The sequence below is a fragment of the Pteropus medius genome, unplaced genomic scaffold (genome assembly GCF_902729225.1).
Source record: "Pteropus medius unplaced genomic scaffold, Ma_sr-lr_union100, whole genome shotgun sequence".
Lineage (NCBI taxonomy): Eukaryota > Metazoa > Chordata > Mammalia > Chiroptera > Pteropodidae > Pteropus > Pteropus medius.
Genome location: NW_024351731.1, coordinates 6,109,431 through 6,116,816, shown reverse-complemented (window position 1 = coordinate 6,116,816; position 7,386 = coordinate 6,109,431). Strand labels below are relative to the sequence as shown.

The window sequence follows — 7,386 nt, the reverse complement described above, 5'->3', positions numbered from 1 at the left end:
ACACAGATGTCCAGGCGGTCTGTCATGGCAGGGCCTGGCACTCTGAGCCTGGCCGCCCTCCTGTGATCAGCAGACACCCCTCCTGTACCCCACGACAGGCTCCCTGTCCCTTGCAGAATTCTGAGCCCAGATGATTTTGGGGCGGCCAGTGCTCAGGGAAGGGGGTCAGTATAGAGGGCGAGGAGCCGGGCCCGCGGGTGAGTGGAAGGAGGCCCCGCTCCCAGCCACGAACCACCGAGCGTCTCAGGAGCTCCCCGCGGAACCTCGGGCTGCAGTCAGACCCCGCCCTAGCCCGCCGTCGCTGCCATCCACCCACAGGGCCGGGTGGCATGGGGCGGGGGGCGGTAGACAGGCCAGTCGCTGCCTCCGGGAGTTCAGAGAACCAGGGCAGACCGCGATGGCCAGAGGGCAGCCACCAGGCTCACGCCGAGGGAGTGACAGCACAGGGCCCCTGAGAAAGATGGGCCTGCCCACAGAGACAGCCCCCCAGCCCCTCCACACCCGTCTCCCTCTCTGGGCCCCAAGGGTCCCAGGCCAGGGGCCCCGGCAGCAGCACCAGCTTGACTCTCACCCCCAAGGGCGGGCTCAGAGTCCTCGGGCATCTGCAGAACGAAGGGCCAAACGAGACGCCCCCACGCTCCCTCCAGCCGCAACCCAAGGGTCAGCAGACCCTCCAGCCACTGGACTAGCCCCAGCCCCGCAGCCAGCACCCCTATCTGCTCACCCGGAAGTGTCCTCCTACCCGTGCCCCTGCACCCCCTTCTCTAGCTGCCCGCCGGAGCCTCAGCCTGGGCGCAGGACGGGCCCAAGGCCTGGGACTCCGCCACCACTCCCGGGCTCAGGGCAGGCGCCACATCTCAGCCCCTGCCCGGTGCCCCGGTCCCAGGAGGGCGAGGTCGGGGCGTGGTGCCCAGGGAGGGGACGCGCAGAGAGAAGGCATCCTGTGGCTCGGCCGCCGGACCTGCTCCGTCTGAGCAGCTGCTGCTCAGAGCGCGGGCGAGGAAACAGACAGCCTGGGGCGCCCCGAACAGCCGCACACAAACACCTGTGCCTCCTGGGGCGGCAGGATGTCCCCGTGTGCGTGCACGTGTGTGTTTACCAGACAGGAGAAGGCCCAGGGAAGACACCGGACTCCAGGCCTCTCCCAAGGGGCTGACCGCCACCTCGCCACCCACAGATGCTGGGCACCTGGAGGCCCTGTGGGCAACAGCAGATGGCCTGGCTCTACTGCCCAGTGTCGCTGGGTAGGTCCCCGGGGCCGAGGGTCGCTGGGCAGGAAGGGGCCCAGAGCCACCCAACACTACTGCCCACTGAGCCTGAAGTTTTGCTTGCCGGCGGGGTCAGGGGTTAGACTGGCTGGGTTCAGGGGTCAAGGGTCTGGGTTGAGGCTGGACCAAGGTCACTGCCTAGGCTGGAGCCTTGCCACACACCCCACTTGTCTCTGTAGAGTCTGGGTCTCCCGGCCCCAGAGCGGGAAACAGTGATGCCCGCTTTTCCTGCCCCAGGCGCCCTGTGTGGCTCAACCAGGCCTTGTGGCTGCCCCCGGAGAGGCGGCCCTCCCTCCTAACCATGGCTCTTCAGTGAGGTCACCGAGCAGAGTCCCCAGGTAGGGCTGACCCAAGTCCATCATCCACCAAGCCGGTGTCCACCCTCCTTGTCACAAGAGCCCGGTTCCCCTCCCTCTGGCCTTCCTGCCACTGCCCACACCCCCCTCTGGGACCCTGCAGACTTCTCCCGCCCCCTGCCACGTCCAGGACGGTTGGGGGAGGCCGGGGCACCATCCCCGCCCTCACATGGGCGCACAGACCAGGGGGAGCCGCAGAGCCCGCCAAGGCTCCCTGACCTCCCCAGGTTTGCTCAAGCTCACGTCTGGGAGACGAAGACCTGTAAGTCCAGGGTCCTGGAGGCGGGACCGAAGTTCAGGGAAGACACTGCCCTGGCCCCGCTCACGCTGGCCAAGGAGCTGGCAAGAGCTCGAATCCAGAGGTGTCGGAGGGCCAGCCCCTCTGGCCCGGGCCGGAATGACACAGGGGGAGGCCGGAGGACAGGGCTCGGCGGGGTCCGGGTGGGCTCACGTAGGAGGCTCCCCGTTCCGGGGCGCGATCCGAGGGCGTGCGCCGCCTCCCCGGGGCGGGGCTGGGGTCCCCCTCCCCGGCACGCCCCCCGCCCGGGCCCGCGCCGCCCCGCTCACCGGCGCGCGCAGACGTCCCGCCGCCACCTCCATGCGCACGGGGCCCGGCCGGGCCGAGACCGGGAGGCCCAGAGCGCGGGGCGCCGGCTCCTCGCGGATGCTCGGCAGGCCCCGCGGCCGGGGGCTATTTATAGCGCCCGGGCATCACGTGAGCGGGGTGGCTGGTGACCGGCAGGCGACCCAGCTTGTTGTGGCTCCCACACCTGCCGCCTAAATATAACCGTGGCCCGCCGCGCCCGGCAAACAAAGGGGCGGTGCGGGGCCGGGCGCAGAGGAAGCGCCGCGGAGGAAGGGGAGGCAAGGGCAGAGGGGGGGCCGCGGGCCGCCGCGGGGCGGGTCCCCGCCGCCCGACGCGCCGCCTCCCGCCGCCGGGAAGGAGCCCCACCGCCGGGGGGCCGCGCGGGGACTCCGTGCTGGGCCCGGAGAAGCTCTGCGCCGGCCGCGCTCCCGTGGGAACCTCAGCACAGGCCCCGCTTCTAAAATGGAAAGGGAGGTGCCGGTGGCCAGGTGGCTTAACGCGGCTGACACCCCCGGGAGGAGGGTCCCCGCCTTGCCGGGCCCTGACGTCTGCCTGCTCAGACTCCTGCCCTGGGCTCAGAACCGCCCCCAGCACACACCGCCTGAGCACCTACTGCGTGCCAGACGCTGCTGCCCTCGCTGACGCCCCACTGCGCGCGGGAGACGGGAGAGGAGGGTGATGTCGGTCCCCACCCACCCAGTGTATCACGCGGAAACTGAGGCACCAGGACTGGGAGCCCACACAGGGTCGGTGGGGAGGCAGGGTTCACTCAGGGAGGACTCCATGTGCTCGGGTTCTGCAAGGCTCAGGGCCGATGTCCCCTCCCTAGGAGGCCCTCGGTGACACTCCCAGGAGAAGCCCTCCCCGGGGTCCTGGCTTTGCTCCCTGACTGTGAGGCCGAAGAGCCGGCTGACATCACGTTCGGTGGCCGCGGTACCTGTCCTGCCAGCCCGGAGGGCCTGGGAAGCAGGGAGCGGGCAGGGAGACCCCCAGCACACAGTCCCCGAGGCCTCTCCTCGCTGGGAACCCTGCTCTGCGCCCAGCTCCCAGACAGCCTCCCTGACCCCTGCAGTCAGCGGTCGGCACCACAGAGGCAGCCAGGGGAGGTGGCCCCGGGGCCCAGCAGAGGACACGGCCCCCTCCCAAGCTCTGCCCCCACAACACACCCAGAAAGTGTCGGCCATGCCTGTGACCCTCCTGCCCTCCCATCCTCAAGCTGGGAGAGCAGGCAGGGGAGGCCAGGACCAGGGGACCACAGGACCAGGAGGATCCCACGGGAGCCCTGCCCACAGACACAACCCGGGCCAAGCTAGGTGGCCTGCCTCCAGCTCGGGGAGCCAGTGGCACAAGCTCCCAGACCAGGGCTGCTGCCCCTGTGCTGCCGCCCAGCACCGAGGTGGCCCCGGCCGCTGGCCGGCACCCCCGCTCCGGTGCTCTTCGTCCCCAATTCCAGCAGCGTCCCCCTGAAAGGCGCCTCTGGGCACTCAGTGCCCCACCAGTCTCCCATGAGGGTCTGTCCCCTTGCAGGGGACACCTGTGCCAGACACCACGTATTGTGGACAAGACACGTCAGCCGCATCGTATGGATGAAACGGTGGCTCAGAGAGGCCGAGGGACTTGCCCCAGCCGCACAGCCAGGAAGCAGGGGAGCTGTTGGGGCTGAGTTTTGCAGAGACGCTGCTCATTCCAGCCCTGGCTCTCTCGGTAACAAGGACCTCTGGGTTGAGCCGCTCCAACACCCGACCTGTTTCTCATCCGTCCAGGTGAACGGTCTCATCAAGCTCAGTGACCCCACGCCCAAGACACAGAGCCCACCCTGCTGCTCGAGCTGCAAAGCCAGCTGCCTCCGGCCAGGCCTGGGGACACCTGCTGCAGCGGGCTCAGCCCCAAACCTTTCGGAGAAGTCTAAATTTATTGGGGCGGGAGCCGTTCCTGGAATCCTCCTTGAGCAAGCCCGGGGCCACACACTGCTGGGAGAGGGGACCTGAGCCCGCCCCCCAGGGAACCTTCCCAGAGCCCTCCCGCCCCTGCATGGGGCAGCTCTGAGGGTCCTGCCCCATCACGGAGCAGAGCTGCTGCCTCCCTGCCCCCACCCCCATCACACTCACACTCCCATCAGCCGCAGGCCCTTCAGAGAGCCCCAGGGAGGGCGTGTCCCCAAGGAGGGGTAGCGAGGCTCTCATTTTCACCCTGCCTCCCACACAGGGCCTGGCACCAAGAGGGCCCCCACTTGTCTGTGGAGGGAGCGAATAACCCAGCGTTCTGGGCAGAGGTCCAGATCTGGGAAATGTCCAGAACTCATCACGGGATCTCGGCCCCTGAGGTCCAGAGGAAGCTCAAAGGTCACCTATGCCATCTAACTCCACCCCAGCTCGCTTACTCTTCGGCAGCCCCTTCTGCCTTGGAGCAGCTCCCAGCTTCTCGATTCCTCCCTCTGCTGCCTCCTGAGTCCCCACTGCGAGGATGGGGACCAGCAGGATGGCAGCCCCCCGAGCAGAATGAGCCGGCACGGCGGGCACTGCGCAAGGCAGAGACGGAGGGTCAGGTGGTCAGGGAAGGCTTCCTGGAGGAGCTGGCCAGTGGGGGAGACAGGCATGCTCCTGACGCCTGGAGCGGCATCACCAGGGCTTGACCAGCCGCCCTGCCCCCTGCGCGACCCGGGACGAGTGCTTGCCCTTTCTGGGACCCGTGGCCTCCTCTGTGAACGGAGACGGTGCCAGGGAGGGAAGCCGCTTTCCGAGGTGGCGCTGGCTCCACGCCGGTCACGGGGCGGCTGGCCGTGCCCTGGAAACAGAGCCGCTGGGAGCGGGCTTCGGTTTCCGCCCAGGCAGGCACCTGTTCTACATGCCGGGATCTCAAGACGGGGAGACACTCCCCGGAGCTCGGCGGCTGACTCTCCGGTGCGCAGAGGCCGCCCTCGCCACGCACGTGGCTTTAGCGGTACGCGTGGGGCGTGCTGCTGACTTGCCAATCCTGGCGGCCTCTGCCTGCCGAGGCCACCTTCACATGTTGTCAGCCACCAGCACTGCCTGGGCGGGCCGCAGCTCCACCGAAGACCCAAAAGCTGTAACTGCCATCTTCACGGGCGGGTGGGTGGCCACCTGTGACTCTCGCTTTGCACACAATTATGACCAACCTAGAAAGCCACGGATACCTGCAAACCCCTCAGGGGGCCACTATGACCCGGAAGGACAGCAGATGACAATCTAAGCTGCCAGTCGCTTACAGCAGATGTAACCAGTGGCAGTTACCTGCTCTTCGAGACCCCGCTTTTGGGTAGAGCCTAAAGATTGTTAGGGTCACACAGATTGGAATCTCCTCTGTTGATTATGTGCAGTGGGGGCGGCTGGCGCCCCAGAAGTGCCACTGATTCGTCTTGTACATGGCCACACGGGTAGCCGTAAGGATCAAAGGTCTACACCAAGGCAGGAGAGGGTGTGGTCGGATCAGCTTCTCGACTAATGGCCATACCAACCACGTGTGGTAGCCGGTTCCAGCCCCCCAGCACCTCCAAGGGCATATAATGACAGGGTGACCCGAGGTAGCTCCGCGCACATGGCTGTCCCGTGCTTATTCACAATGCCTCCTTCTGCTCTCCAGTGTGACAATAAATGACCAATCACACTGTCACTGTTACAGCCCTCATTCGACAAAGGGCACGGGCACAGAGGGGCTCCATAACTACAGAGGGACAGACGAACCAGGTCGGTCCCCACTCCGCACTGTGACCTCACCCCGCCTCCTAACTGTGCAACCTGCCAAGAAGGGACCGTGCGGCCAGCAGTCCTGGTCATCCCCCTGTCCCACCGAGGCTGGTGGTACCACAGCTGGGGGCTGGGCGCACATGACGTCTGAGAGCCTGCAAGGACAGGCTACGTCCCCTCACGGTCCAGCTTGGGCTGCGGAAAGAAAGGGCCCCCCTCGCCAGAGCTATCACCTCGCCCCGTTTGACGGAGGAAACCCCCGAGGCGCCCGGCTGAGCGGCCAGCGCAAGTCGGAAGGCCCCGGGCACTCCTGGCCCCACAGCGCCCTTAGGGTCAGCCGCAGGGGTGGCCACACCCAGGCCTCTGGCCGGCCCCGCGTTTCCCACCCCAGGCCCCCAGGCCCCACCCCAGGGCCCTTGCTCCCACCCAGGGGCCCGCCACCCTGGAGCCTCAGACACTCACCCATCAAAGTCCTGCGGTGCCCCGGTGGCCGAGACCCCAGCCTGGCTTTATCCCCGCCTGGCTGCCCGCCCTCCCACACGTCAAAGGCCCGGGGCCCCCGCCCACCCCGAATCTACAGGGAGGCGGGGGCGCGGGCAGGGGCAGCCCCAGAAGGCTCCTGGGACCAGCCTTCGCCTCCTGCTTCCGAGAGCAGCCAGCCGCTGGGGAGGGGGCTGGGACCGGGATCTGAGGTTGCAGCGGGCACCCCGGTCCCGGGAAAAGCACAGGAGAGCCCCTCCCCCACAGAGGGTAGGACAGTCCCCAGGGTCCTGTAACTGCAGGCAGCCAGAACTGGAGGGGACAGGAGGGGGCAGGAGATGCAGGCAAGGAGCCAGCAGGGCGGGGAGTCCAGGCACCAAGACCCGGATCTTGCAGCTGGCAGCCTGGGGACTGGGGAGCAGCCTGGGGGCTTCCCAGGTCTCTGACCCGTCTCCCCTGCCTGCTACAAGCTGGGGAGGGGGGCCCTCCTTTCCTTGCTGAGGGAGCTCACTGGACCCTCACCACCTCCACCTACCCACACAGAAACAGCCTCTCCCCAGTCTAAGCGTCCCCCCATCCCCAGCCTGCTGAGGGGCGGGGCTCGGGGTCTCTCCCTTCCAAGTAGTCCCAGACCTTCCCAGAGCACCCTCTGAGCTCAGAGGCGTTTGACCCATTCTGCCCCTGCCACCCAGACCACCCACAGTCTGGGCCCCCAGAGGGCAGGGTCCCCTTTGACCTCCGCAGGAGGATACAAACCTCAGAAGACTGTTGCACACAAGGGAACAGGACAGCTCCACGACACCCCGCCGAGCCAGCGGCTCAGACAGGACGCCCAGCGCTCATCCCCACTCCCAGGTGGACGTAGCCCGATGGCAGCTCCGTCACCGTGTGCACACAGAGACCGCAAACGTGCCTGGCCTCAGATAGAGACGTGCAGACCAGATGCCTGTGCCAGGAGGGGCGGGGACCCCTCACCCCGCCACAGCCCAGCA

The 7,386-nt window shown here is 67.5% G+C and overlaps 1 protein-coding gene across 4 annotated transcripts in view; it reads right to left on the bottom strand.

Annotated features, from left to right (window-relative positions):
- PTP4A3 (protein tyrosine phosphatase 4A3) overlaps positions 1-6,622 on the bottom strand; it is a 14,611-nt gene extending 7,989 nt beyond the window's left edge. Inside the window, exon 1 of one of the 4 annotated variants that reach the window (XM_039845935.1) lies at positions 6,377-6,622. The gene's annotated coding sequence lies outside the window, so the exon portion shown is untranslated. Of the gene's footprint in view, positions 1-1,867; positions 2,114-2,191; positions 2,480-6,376 lie in introns of those variants that run through there. The other 3 variants (XM_039845933.1, XM_039845934.1, XM_039845937.1) reach the window with 3 other exon arrangements.
- Positions 6,623-7,386: the final 764 nt, after the last annotated feature.